Raw genomic sequence first — 14,041 nt, 5'->3', positions numbered from 1 at the left:
CCCTCCCTTCCGTGAGCCCTCCTAGGACCGGGTGCAGAGCCAGCTCAGCAGATCCCCTCGCCTGCCACCCCCTCTGCTTCTCCTCGGCTCTCCCCCCTCCTACCCCTCTTCGCCTGCCGCCTTCTAAGCTCCCACCAGGGCGATCGATGGACGCTGCAGAGAAATAGAAAGTGATACGGGGGTAGAAGATCAGAAGCATTCAGATGGGACGGACCTACAGACACCGAAGAGCACAGACCTCTAGCTTTTTTAGAAAGCACTGGACTTTTGCTAGGGTTAGCACATACACACAGACAGACACACGCAGACACCCGGAAATCTAAGTTTGGGCTCTTCCATCCCACTTTCCCCAATGCCCAACAACCGATCTGTTTACAACTTCGTTAAACTAAAGATCGGGAAAGCGCCGAGAGACGCTGGGGGAGTTCCAGGTCCCGGGCAGCATCCCCTCACCCTCGGCTTCCCCCACCCGAGCCTCTACCCCCGCTTCTGCAGCCCCGGACTGGGGAGCCCCCTACCTGGACGGCCGGCTTGGCGCAGGGGCGGTGCTGAGTCGGCGGAGAGCCCGAGTCGGAATGCGGCAGGTCGCCCTTGCAGTACCCGGGCGGGAGCGGCGGCCAGAGCAGCGGCAGCATCCGAGAAGCGCCGGGGCAAAGTCGCCGCCCTCGCCCCCTCGTCCTACGCCCCTTCAGTGGGACAATCGATTGAGTGAGCCGCCACGGCGGAAATGTCCGTTCCCTTCCCCCATTCTCACCGGTTGCCAGCAACCTAGAGACGCCGTCCTCTTGCTGATGCAGGGAGTTCCGGAGGATGAGGGGCGGAAAAGCAAAATGCCACCCTCTCCCGAGGCTCGGAAGCAAATGACGATAAACAGCACTCTCGCCGCCTCCTAACACTATGGGAGCCCTTGATTCGATCCCGAAGGAGGGGGGCGAGCAAGAGCCTGAATCTACATGGCTTTCGGATCTCCTCCGCTTCCTGCACCCCAGCGTGGACCTCGGCGAGGCTACGCTGCGCGCCAGGAGCGGTCAGGAGCTCCGAGTGGGGCAGGGTGCGTGCGGCGGCGGGTCCGCTCGGTCCATTTCTGGGCGCTGCAAGATCAGCAGAAACCTGAGAAAGCGCCTGGAATGCGGAGCAGCGATTGGCCCACTCGGGCGTGGGCTGGGGAGGGCGGGGGAGGGCAGGAGCGAGGAGGTAGATGGAAAATATGAGGGGGTGGCTTGGCAGAGGGGGGTTGTCATTCAGTTCCCACCCTTGCCAGCACAGCTTTTTCCTTCTCCTGCCAGAAAAGCCGACCACCAATCTACTTCCCTTATGGTGCACAGCCCCGCACACGCACGCTCCCTGGCCGCGACCTTCCCTGGGAATTGCACATTGGAAATGGTCAGGTCCGACGCAATGCAGGCGGCGGTGTTCCTGGCAAAACTCCTCAGATGGGTTTGCGTTTGTGCAGTCCCAAGATAATCGGCTTCTGCCGCCATGCTCTGCGTGCCATCCTGCCCCTCCCGCAGGGGTCTCTCTGCAGGGGTGACCCAGCTTGACTCCGCCGGACTGGGAGAGATGCGCACTTTGGGGAGAGCTCTGCAGTTGAGGATCACCTGGGTTTATCTACGTAGTGTTACTGCGAGGCAGTGGTGCTAGGTCTGTCCCTCCTTGACCTAGGATGGGAGTTGAAGTTTTCTTACGATCAGATTATTTTGAAATACGGAGAATGCGATTTGTGGGCAACCAAAGGCTTCGTGGGTTTGTGGGGTTGTCTGCCAACTTGGTGCTAATTGGGACGAATCTGAGAAGTAAGTCGCCTGCCCACCTCCCACCCACGTCCCTCCTCCCGCAGCCCCTTTTGTCGGCCTAGTGCCTCCACAAAGCCACTTGCAAGGCTTGCAACTTCTTCGGGAAAGGGTCCGCACAGAGGCGCAGGGGAGCATGAGCCGGGGGCGTGCGCGGTGCACTCGGAGTGCGGCTACAGCTGCTCCCGCAGAGGCGCTGCGCCTCGGCGCCCGCAGCGCGCCAGGAGGCAGCCAGCAGCTCTGGTACTTCGACTGCCACGGAGTCTCCAAGGAGGATGCAAGAGCCCGGAGTCGCCGCTGATTGGTTCCCTTGCTGCATTGGGACCACCCTTCCCACCACCGCGGATCGCGTTGCTTCCCGCCTACACCAGCCACCACTTTAATCAAAGCCAATGATTGTAACCTCCCCACTCTATTTTGGCTAGTGGATGGATATCAGGGGCCTGTGCGGCGTTGCCCAGGCAGTACAACGATCCTGGGCACGGAACTAGTTAAATCCCTCCTCCAGATTCAGACTCCAGCATTCCTTTCAGAAAAAGACAAGTACTTGTTCCCTCCACTCCTCCGGATCCATACCCCGACTTTTCTTTACGAACAATGAGTTCTCCCAAACTCCTCCGTCCCATATTAAACGCTACCCTTTCCCTTCCACACACAATATTCCTGTATCCTACAAACTCCACGGTTCCCTGCCTTTCTGCACTACTGCTTTATTACAGGAAGGAAAGAGGGAGGGAAGGAAGGAAGGAAAGAAGGGAGGAAGGAAGGAGCTGTGCACTGAAATACTGTCAAGTCCCCAGTTTCTGCTGTTGCTGCTGCTGCTGTTACAGCCCCATGGGAAATAACCCTATTAGACCTGATGAGCACTTTCTGACCCTGTCCCAGCAATACTGGGCTTCCTTATCCTGCTTTTGCACCTCCCTCTGCCTGTAGCACCCTTCCTCCTATTAAATGCCTCTAAGACTGTCATTTCGGTAGCATCATGTGGATTGCACTTGCCCCAATTCAGCATTTAGAGATTGTCTTAACTAAAAGAGATTTGCAGACTGCATGGGATCCCAGGTTCCTAAATTCAGGGTTTTATTAGGAGGCATAATAAAATCCAGAGGTTTACACCATTCCTAGCAGGTGTGTTTAAAGCAGGACTGGATTTCCAAGGAATTAGAAGAACGTTATTGAGCTAGGAACTCATCATTCTTTTCTTTTTTTTTTTTTTAGGGGGGAGGTGCAGAGGGAGAGGGAGAGAATCTTAAGCAGACTCCAGAGCCCAAGAGGGACTCAATTTCACAACCCTGAGATCATGACCTGAGCCAAAATCAAGAGTTAGCTCCTTAACTGAGTTAGCCACCCAGGTGCCCCAGAACTCATCATTCTTGCTGCAAGCCCACAATTGGTAGGGGTCTGAAGATATGTATTCACTCAAATATTTGCTCAGTCCCAGCTTTGTGTCAGTCATATTTCAGCACTGCAGACATAGTAATAACTATGACATGTGAGGTCCCAGAACTCATGGAGCTCACATTCTGGTGGGAGACACAGATAATAAAAAAATAAACCACACATTATAACAGTAGGTAAAGAAAATTAAGAAAAGGGGACCTGGAGTGACAAATATAGATCTGCATGGATAAGAAGGGCCTTTGCAGAAGTAACATTTGAACAAAGAAATTCAAGAAGAGAGAGAACAGGGAATAAGAAAAACAGAAACGTAGATGTAAGAGCAAATGCAAAGATCCCAAGGCAAAGACAAACTTAGTATATTTGGGAAACAAATGAGCACCAGTGTGGTTAGAAAGAAGTAAGCAAAGAAGGGTGTTGTAGAAGGTAGGTCAGAAAAGTAGGCAGGGACCAAATCATATAGAGCCTCTTAGGCTACTGTATGAATATTTAATTTAGTAATATAATATGTTCCATGTAGTAATATAATATGATTTGCCAACTTTAAAGATTATTCTGGCTACTGGAAACAAGGCATGAGATTAGAGGTTATTAAGTAGCACAGGCAACGATGGCTTAAACAAGCAAGGTACTGGTAGGCTTGTGAGAAGTGGTTAGAATAGAATTACATTTTGAAAATAGAGGTGGCAGGATTTGGGATGTGGGGGAAAAAAACATTTCAAGAACATCTCCTGGGTTTGTAGCCTTAGTAACTAGGTGGATGGTGATGTCATTTACTGGAGGAGTGGATAGGACAACTTCTCTACACAAAGTCTTGGACCTTGTGTGTCTTGGTTATCACTGTATTGGACAGCTGAGACCGCTCCTCAGATGCTTTCCACTTTTCCATTCTTCTTGCCCTGTGGCCATTTGCCCTGCCTTAACTGCTGCTGGAACAGCCAACTGTGCATGGGCAGAAGAGTTCTGCATCCTGGGGTTGACCACACTGCAATGATTTGGGTTTCTCAAGACTGGAAGAAGGTCCAGGTGAACAACACAGCCATTTGAAGGCATTAACTCAATGGACCAGTGGGAGCTTGCCCAGTAGGAGATATGAGATACAATGGAGCCTGTAGATAAATTCCTTCTCCTTTAATCTTTTCAGAGACAAACAACCAAATAGTCTAGTGACAGGGCTGCATCTCTTTGTGTCTCATGAAGCATTTGCCAGCTTGGTAACTCACCACCTTGTATTTGTACCCTATCTTCCTCATCTCACTTCCCATTTTCCTTACTGTCATTGCATGGGGATCATACCTTCCATTAAACCAAAGTCTTATCTTGGGTTCTGTCTTCTAGGGAACCTGAACTGAGTCAGGAATCCAAACTTCAGTTTTGTTAAGTTTGAACTATGTATGAACAGACATGTTAAGTTTGAACTGTTAAATTTCCAAATGAAGACGTTGAGTAGGAAGTTGGACATGTGAGTCTAGATTTCAGAGAGAAGATCTGGGTAGATCAGGGTTTGTCAACCTCAACACATTGATCTTTGGGATGGATACTTTTTGGTTGTAGGGGGCATTTTTGTTTTGCTGTCCTGTGAAGTTTAGGATGTTCAACAGCATCCCTGGCTTCTACTCACTAGCTGCTAGTAGCACCTGTTCCCAATTGTGACAACCAAAAATGTCTCTAGATATTGCCAATGTCCCCTGTGGGACAAAATCACCCCCACTAGGAACTACTGGGCTGGATGTTAGTTAAAGCCAGAGCACAGGACTAGAGCACTTGGACATGAAAGTAGAAAGAGAAGAGGAAATGTTCAGGAATTGCACTTCAGGATATCCTAATTTTAGGAGCCAAAAAACAGAAGGAAGAGCCAATAAGAATGACCGGTAAGGTAGGCAAACCAAGATAGTTTAGGGTCTGTCAAAACAAATGAATAGTATTTTCAGGAAAGACAGATCAGTTTTGTTAAGTACTGCTGGTAGAATGAATAGACTGAAGAACTTGCAATTGACTATTGGATTTAGAAAATTTGAATTGATAAGAGACTGAGAAAGAACTGATTACAGTGGGTAAAATCAACTCTTGGAATTTGGGGGTCAATGGGGAAAAGAAAAATGGAGTAGAAGCTGAAGGAAGATAAAGGGTGGCAAGACTTTTTTTAAAAGATGAGAGCTATTACAATATGTTTGTATGCTGATGGGAATGATTCAGTAGAAAAGGAAAAATTGTTGATGCAGTAGAAAGAGAAAAATTGGAGCAATGTTCTTGAGAAGGCAAAAGGAGAATGGGATCGAAGATCCAAAAGAAGGGGTTGGCCTCAGAAAAGGACAGTTAGTCTATAGAAATGGAGGAGGGAAAGCAGAGTTCAGACACAAATAGTTTAGTAGATGTGGTTGTGAGAATTGGTGGACTTTCACTTATGCAATCAGAAGTAATTTTCTCAGTGAAAAGGGAAGCAAAGTCATCAACTAAAAGTGAGGATGGGAAGGAGGTCTTGAAAGATGGGGGGAGGGGCAGGGAATGTGAAATAACCACCCAAGAGAATAGGAAAGTAAAAGGATTAAGAAATGTAGCATGATGGCCTGGCAATACCATGGGCTCACTTGTGGTGAGGAAACATGCATTTCAGTGATCAGTGCATGAGTCTTTGAGATAAATTTGGAAGTTAGTCATTATAGAATTAGTCCTGATGATTTTTTTAAAGGTTTTATTTATTTATTTGACAGAGAGAGACACACAGCGAGAGAGGGAACACAAGCAAGGGGAGTGGGAGAGGGAGAAGCAGGCTTGCCGCTGAGCAGAGAGCCCGATGCGGGACTCGATCCCAGGACCCTGGGATCATGACCTGAGCCGAAGGCAGACGCTTAATGACTGAGCCACCCAGGCGTCCCAAGGAAGTTCTTTCATGATGTTTGTGCAGCATAAGTGGGTTTTTTTTTGTCAAAATCTCAAAGGGAGCTTATACTGGAACAGTTAAAAGCCTCAGTTTTTAAATCAGAGATGACTTCTAATTCAATCACTCAAATCTTAGACAAGTCACTCCAATCATTTTACATTTTTATCTGTAAAATGTAGTGTCTACATCATAGGCTGTTGTGAGGATAAAGTATAAATCGAGTACTGATCGGTAGTGTCTGGCATAGAGTTAAAGTTCAATGAAATGCCAACTTCAAGAAAAAGTGATCAGAAAGGTCAGGAATCATTGCGTTAGACAGATCTTTAATAAACATTCACTGAGGGCAGAGCAGCCCCTAGAAACTCATGAATAAGAAAAGAACAAATGTAATGCCTACCATTGAGAATCCTTACAGCCAACTTCAGTTTTCAACCATAGAATAGCTGGTGCTGTACATTTCCTATCACAATAAACAACTAGAAAACTGGATAAAATACAGGAGGCAGCACTGGGCAATAGGTAAGATGGAACTGAGATCTTTTAGAAAAGAGAAACAAATGAGGTAAGCTCTCTATCTTAGCTCTTTGCCTGTAAATACTTTCCAGAAGCTATGTGAGGAGATGGAGCCCAAGCAGAACCTGATGAACTCTCTGAGTTGAGGAGACAGAGACTGCAATTTAGTGAGGCTGAGCTGAAAGCTATGAGGCAAATTACTGAAGGGGAAGTAATTACATAGAGAAAAAGCACCAGAAATCTGCATAGAGGTGGGTAGCAAAAGATGAAGCCAGAGAAGTTGGCAAGAACCAGGTCATGAAGCTCCTTAGTAGTCATTGTAGTGGACCCCCTGGTTTCCCTCTGAGCTTCCAATCCTCTCTGTTCTCTTTAACGGAATTATCTTACACATAGCCATGTGCCTGAAGAGAAGCCAACTGTTCCAGGCTCTCTCATGAGAAATTGGCCTATGACCCAATCCTAGCCAAGGAGATGTGAGGGGAAGTCCTCTGGAGGGCTTCAGGGAAAGCCTTCCTCAGTGATAAGAAAGAGCTATAGAAAGACTTTTTCTTCATCTTCTTGATGTCATGTCTGGATGCGTCATTGCTGTATCCATCCTGTTACTGGCCTGAAGGATTAAGCCAACCCTGAAGATGTCATAGCAGGAGAAAAAGAACCTGGATCCTGGTGGCATCATTGAGCTGCTGAATCAATCAGCCATGAAGCCTTTCTACTATGGAACTTTCTGTTATGAAATTCAATAATTTTGTTATTGTTAAGTTCATTTGAGTTGAGCCTGCTCATTAAATCTCATTAAAGGGTTTCTCATTAAGGATTTTAAAGAGACTTGCAAAATATTATGGATAATATTTGGAGATATGGTTTAGATGCAGGGGCTCATGTCAGTTATAACTCTTTCTGATAATAGAAGTGGAAACTTAATCCCAAATGGCTTAAATTTAAAAAGATAATTTACTGGCTAAGAAAACTGAGCATATTGGGAACAGATCTGGAACTTCAGGAAAGCTCAGGGTTTATGACCAGGACCTATTTTTTTTTCTCTCTTTCTCCATTTCTCCATTTCCCTTTATGAATGCAGACTCTACTCTCAAGCATGGCTACCAGAAACTCCATAGACTGTATACTTTGTGTCTGATAGGAAATAAGTCCAGTTTTCTGATGGCTCAAATAAGAGCTTTGGAATTAAGTCTTAGTGACCCTGATTGTCCCAACTGGTTTTGTTTACTCATCTCTGAGCCAATCACTGCAGCCAGGAAATTGGGATGTACTGACTGGATTAAAGAAATCAGGGCTCTTCCCTGGAGATGGGATGTGGTTAATCTCACCCAAACTATGTGGTGGGAAATTCCAGAGTGCTGGTGAAAAGGGTAAGAGAGAACTGCATGCTAAGGAGGCAGAGCAGGAGGTGCTAAAGAGAGTTAAGAGTGGCTCTCAAGTCTCTGAGTTGGGCATCTGGGAGAGAAATGCACTTCAGAAAGAGAAGGGAACACTTCAGGAAGGTCAGTTAATATAAGCAATATAGGTCATTGGTTGTCTTAAAAAAGCAGTTTCAAGGGAGTAGTGGAAACAGATGCTGGATTGTAGTAGTCAAAGAATGAATGGAGTGGGCAAGTGATGGTAGGACGAGTAAGCATTCTTTGAAGAATCTTGGAACTAGAAGGCAAGAGAGAAATAGAGGTAACAGCTTAAAGGGGACTGTGAGATTGAGGAAACTTTTTTTGTCTTTAATATGGGAGAGATTTGAGTATGTTTAAATGCTAAAGATGATAAGTGAAAAAACTATAAGGAAGAGTAAGATTGAAGATGTAGACTAGAAATGGGGTAATTAATGGAGCAAGATTCCTAGAAATGATGACTAGCGCAATGCAGAGTATAGCTAGAAAAAGTAATCTGAAGGAAGATTAAAGGACTTTTTTTTCATTGTGATAGAGTGGGAAGAGGGGAGGACTAATGGAAATGCATTACTGCATTTGTAATGGGAGAGTAAATTCAGGAAACTCAGGGATATTCCATCTGAAGGTTTCTATTTCTCGGAGAAGTAGAAAGTGTTACCTACTAATGAACATACAAGGGGAGACCTTGAAAGGTAGAAGATAGTCACAAGGAAGAGTGGATTAGGAAAACATATGGAACCCTCCCATTTTGTCACATGTCATCTAGAAGGTGCCATAGTCTATTACCATAAAGACCCAATCTTCTTTTTTTTTTTTTTAAAGATTTTATTTATTTGACAGAGAGAGACACAGCGAGAGAGGGAACACAAGCAGGGGGAGTGGGAGAGGGGGAAGCAGGCTTCCCGCAGAGCAGGGAGCCCAATGCGGGGCTCGATCCCAGGACTCTGGGATCATGACCTGAGCCGGAGGCAGACGCTTAATGACTGAGCCACCCAGGCGCCCCAAGACCCAATCTTCTTATGGTCAATCATAAATATAATCAGAATCCAATGACTGGGATAATATATTTCTAATCTGCCCATTAGATCACTTTCAAATACAGTCAGACTCCTCAGTTGGAATCTCAGAATTCACTTTTCCTCTGGTTGTTCCTGTCCTTCTTGTTCACTCTTCTGCCCTCCTTTCAGGACCCCACTCCATCCTGCCTTTCTTCTATTTTGTCCCTTGTGTCTGAGCCTGTAGAGAGACCCATGTTTATGTGTATCCAGCAGGGCAATGGTGATATCCTCAGAAAGGATCACCTCAAGAAAAGTCAACTTCTCTCTTGCTAATATTGATCACCTCCCATACTGAACAAATGTGCTGTTTTGGAAAAGGCCCCCTCTCCCCAGAGATGAGATGGGGAAGGATGAAGGGACGAAAAGTGTACCTATAGCTGAGTCACAGGAAAGCATTGAGGCCCAGTCAAGGTCAGAAACCAAGAATTTGAAGAAATGCCAATTTGTGTGTTTGTATATGTTTTCTCCAAAAAAGCTTCAGCATCTCAGATGTTAAATAGAAAAGGAGGTTGGCAATATTGATGGTACAAAAAAAAGTTGTTAAAATGATAGTGTTTGTTTAGAAGGTACAAATAGATTAGAGCATCAGAACACAGATTATAATTTCTAACCAAAAATATGTATACTGGGAATGTTTACTTCTCAAAACATTCTGTGATAAGAGTGCATCTGCCTGATGGCATAGAGCTTTAAGACCTCTGTTGCCTCATTTTCTTTGTGTTGCAGCAGACCCAAAAATGCTTTCAGAGGTAAAATTTCCCCTGCTCTAAACATTCCTTTAACCATGTAACTTACCAAATTGCAGCCGCAAAACATAATATTCATGAAACATTGTTGGAAAGACATAAAATACAGACATTTTTTTTAGACCCTCACTGTCCAACACGATAGTGACTAGCCATATGTACCTTCTATATTTAAATGAGTTAAAATAAGAGTTAAAGTTCAGTTCTTGAGTCCACTGGCCACATGTTCAGTGCTGAATAACCACATGTGGCTGGTGATTTCCATACTGGACAATGCAGATACAGAACATTTCTACCATTGCAGAAATTTCTGTTGGTTAATGCTGTTCTAGAGCTTTTACCCTTGGGTCAGTTTAAGCCTTCAGGAAGGTCTCTAGAAGGGCAGTGTGGTTCGTGTCCTCATGCAATTGCTTTTATGCCTTTAGTTTACAATGAGGAACATTGTCAGAACCTTGTGAAGGGTATCATCCACCATATTACATGGTGTTTTCTTTTAATAAGGGTCCCCAAAAATCTTATTTTCAGTATCAGACTTATGAGTCTTTTAAACATTGCACTGTGATTCTTAAAGTTGATTCATTTGCCTTATTGTCTTCAAGCAAAACTTAGAGCCACATTTACAGCCTTCCTTCAGCAACCAAATAGGACCCCCGTGTGTGTGTGTATGTGTGTGTGTGTGTGGTGTGTTTTCTGACTCCATTTCCCTACACAATTTATTTTATACTTCTGGGTTGCATGTACATTTCAACTACTTAAATCCTTCCTGTCATGAAAGTAAAATATAAATAAATAAATCCATTATATGCATACATATACACCTGCATGCATGTGATTATCTTTCATTCACAATTCAGATACGTGTCCTTGGGTTGAGAACATTAGCAAAAACACAGTCTCTTAAACTTAGCCCCTTAAGCAACCTAATTCATTGTTTCCGGTATCTTTCTCAGCCACCCTAGCATAATGGCTTATTGCTTTGCTATACATAACAAATCAGTCATAACTGAGGTGTCAGTGTCGTAAGACAAATATTTAAACCTATATCAGAGTATTAGGTTTCTGAATACCTCTCCTATTGATATGTAGCTGTTGCTGGTAGTGATAGGCAGAGCAAATATCTGTCCTGCATTGTGGCAACTATAATGGTTTCCAGTGTGAATGCAGTGTTTTTATGAATATTATACAGTTAAAAAAATCCAGTGATATACAAGCAAAATACCGTTGCTCTGACTTCATGCAATGGAAACTTCCAACATGCTACTCTCAACTCTCTCACTGATTAAGTGACATACATTTTACCTACATGCTGCTTAAAGGCCCAAATAAGTACTATGTTTAATTATCCAGCATAGAGATAGGGATGTCATAGAAAGACTGAATTCAGAATTTCCAAAACAATTTTGCTCCTTCTCATAAGAAAAAAACCTCTGAATGGTTTGCACTTTTCTTCCTTTTATTCCTCATATCAATTAACTCTTTACAGTACTGAATACTTACTAGGTGTGTGTCTTTTTACCGTGGAAAAGGCAAGAAAAAAATGCGTTGTGCATACCCTCAATAAATGTATAATCTTTGTTGGAGACAAGACTTATATGAATGTAAAATGACAGCCTCCAAAGGCAGTCAAGTGAGTGATGCAATCTAACTTGTTCTGTCAGGTGTTTGGAATGGAAAGATGGGAGCTGATCAGGACAGCCAGCTAGGAAGCTTTGCAAGACCCATGGTCTTCAAAGGATCCTCAAAGCACAAGAGAACGGTACAGGTCACAACAGAGGGAAGGCAAGAGCAAAGAGGCAGACATGGGAATGTCCTGTTTCAGGGGACAGTGGACAGGTCAATCTGGCAGAAGCACACTGAAGTGGAGATGCTAATGAGCAGTGGAATTACAAAATATGTAGGAGGGAAATAAAAGGCCAAGGAGAGGACTGGGAAAATCCTACATATTCAATAATTCACCCTTGAACAACCAAATGTCATCAGGACTCTAACGATTGCTTTTGGCCTCAGAAGGAAAATAAGAGCCCATTTGCAGTTTTCAGTGATACAGTAAAAGAAGGTGGGTTCTTGTCAGCATTTATCATCCAACACGTGATAATGAACTGTTTTAAATCTTCATCTTTGTATTATATACTTTTCAAAATTCTGTCACACATATTTTTTAATCCCCAGACAAATCCTTGGAGGTAAGGAAGGCAGGTATTTATTATCTTAATATGATAAGAACACTGAGTAGGAAGAATTCATATGGCCTTGACTCATCCATCTTCACATGGGCAATGGTGGACCAAAGCAGCAAACACAGGCTCAAACTCCCAGCTTAATTATTTTCCCATTGCACCACACTGTTTTGAATTGCTGCTAATTCGTTTTCATACATTTTGAACTTAGAGTCTACTGTCATTGACTTTGGGATTTTCCCTTTAAATAACACATCTAAGAAACACACTAATTACAGGAGGAGAATGGTTTATTCAGAACTTCCTGATTTTGAAGGAAATATGTGATAATTAAGAAAGATTGGTCGTATGAACAGACATTTCTCCAAAGAAGACATATAGATGGCCAACAGACACATGAAAAGATGCTCAACATCACTCATCATCAGGGAAATGTAAATCAAAACCACAATGAGAGATCACCTCACACCTGTCAGAATGGCTAAAATAAAAAACTTAAGAAACAACAAGTGTTGGCTAGGATGTGGAGACAAAGGAACAACTTGCACACTGTTGGTAGGAATGCAAACTGTGCAGCTACCAGTTTGTGGAAAGCAGTATGGAGTTTCCTACAAAAATTAAAAATAGAATTAACTTATGATCCAGTAATTGCACTACAGAGTATTTACCCAAAGAATATGAAGACACTAATTCAAATGAATACGTGCACCCCTGTGTTTATTGCAGCATTATTTATAATAGCCAATTTATGGAAGCAGCCCAAGTGTCCAACAATAGATGAATGGATAAAGATGTGGCATATATATACAATGGAATATTATTCAGCCATAAAAAAGAATGAACGCTTGCCATTTGCAACAACATGGTTGGATCTAGTGGGTATAATGTTAAGTGAAATAAGTAATCAGAGAAAGACAAATATCATATGATTTCAGTCATATGTGGAACTTAAGAAACAAAGCAAATGAGCAAAGGTGGGGGGGAGAGAAGAAGAGAAAACCAAAAAAACAGACTCAACTCTAGAGAACAAACTGATCATTACCAAAGGGGAGGTAAGTGGGGGGATGTGTGAAATAGGTGAAGGGGATTAAGAGCATACTTTTCATAATGAGCACTGAGTAACATACAGGATGGTTGAATTACTATATTACTATATTGTACACCTGCAACTAATTTAACACTGTATATCAACTATATTGGAATTAAAATTAAAAAAAAAGAAAGATTGATCATTTATTCTGTCTTCCTGGATTTTTCAGCTTTAGGAGACATGCCTCTTCATTTGGGCTAATTTGGATTCTATCCTGCCCGAAGACAAAAGATAGGCTGTTTGACATCCTGGGGGCATTGCGATGATTCTGTGATTCTTTCCTCTAACAGTTGGCTTGGATGATGTTGTCAGGAGTCCAAATCTCTTATTTAAAGTGCATCAGAGAGAAATGCAGCTGGATGTAAGCAATGTGTATATGTGGAATAACAATGTAAATATTTTATGGACTGCAGCACAACAGAATTAAATACTTTTGCTTGGACAAATGAATTTTATCTTCAAAGCCACTGCAAAGAAGCTTATGGATTGGGCAGAATAATTTTGCAAATAACTGAGCATAGTGTAGTGTTCATGTAATTCTGCATTTCTCCAAAACCATAGCATCTTCTCAGCACTGTCAGGAGCAGACTTACCTGTTGTTCTTAGGAAAAATCTTTTCTCTTGGCAGCCTGATAGATTATGCAACTCATCTAACTAATTGAGTCATATCTGCTTGTTCTTTCTGAGCTGTTATGCTTCCATCTGCCTTTACTCTCTGAGAAGTGTCCAGCTACTACTTCCCCATCTCAAGCAATGACCCATTTGATTATGACCCAGTTCCTAAAAGTGCCCTTATTGACCAATACCATCACCCCTTAGAGTTCATTTTCCAGTCAGTACTTCAGAATTTGACCCATGTGCTCTCAGACTCAAATGCCAGAAGTGTTTTAGAGATCAGGAATAACTAGCAGAAAGTTAAGATAGTCTACCCTCTATCTGCTCTCACTACTCCTATTCAACATAGCACTGGAAGTCTTAGCTAGAGCAATCAGGC

The sequence above is a fragment of the Leptonychotes weddellii genome, chromosome 5 (assembly GCF_054177405.1).
Source record: "Leptonychotes weddellii isolate Sample4059 chromosome 5, ASM5417740v2, whole genome shotgun sequence".
Taxonomy (NCBI): Eukaryota; Metazoa; Chordata; class Mammalia; order Carnivora; family Phocidae; genus Leptonychotes; species Leptonychotes weddellii.
Note: the sequence above shows the minus strand (reverse complement) of the source record.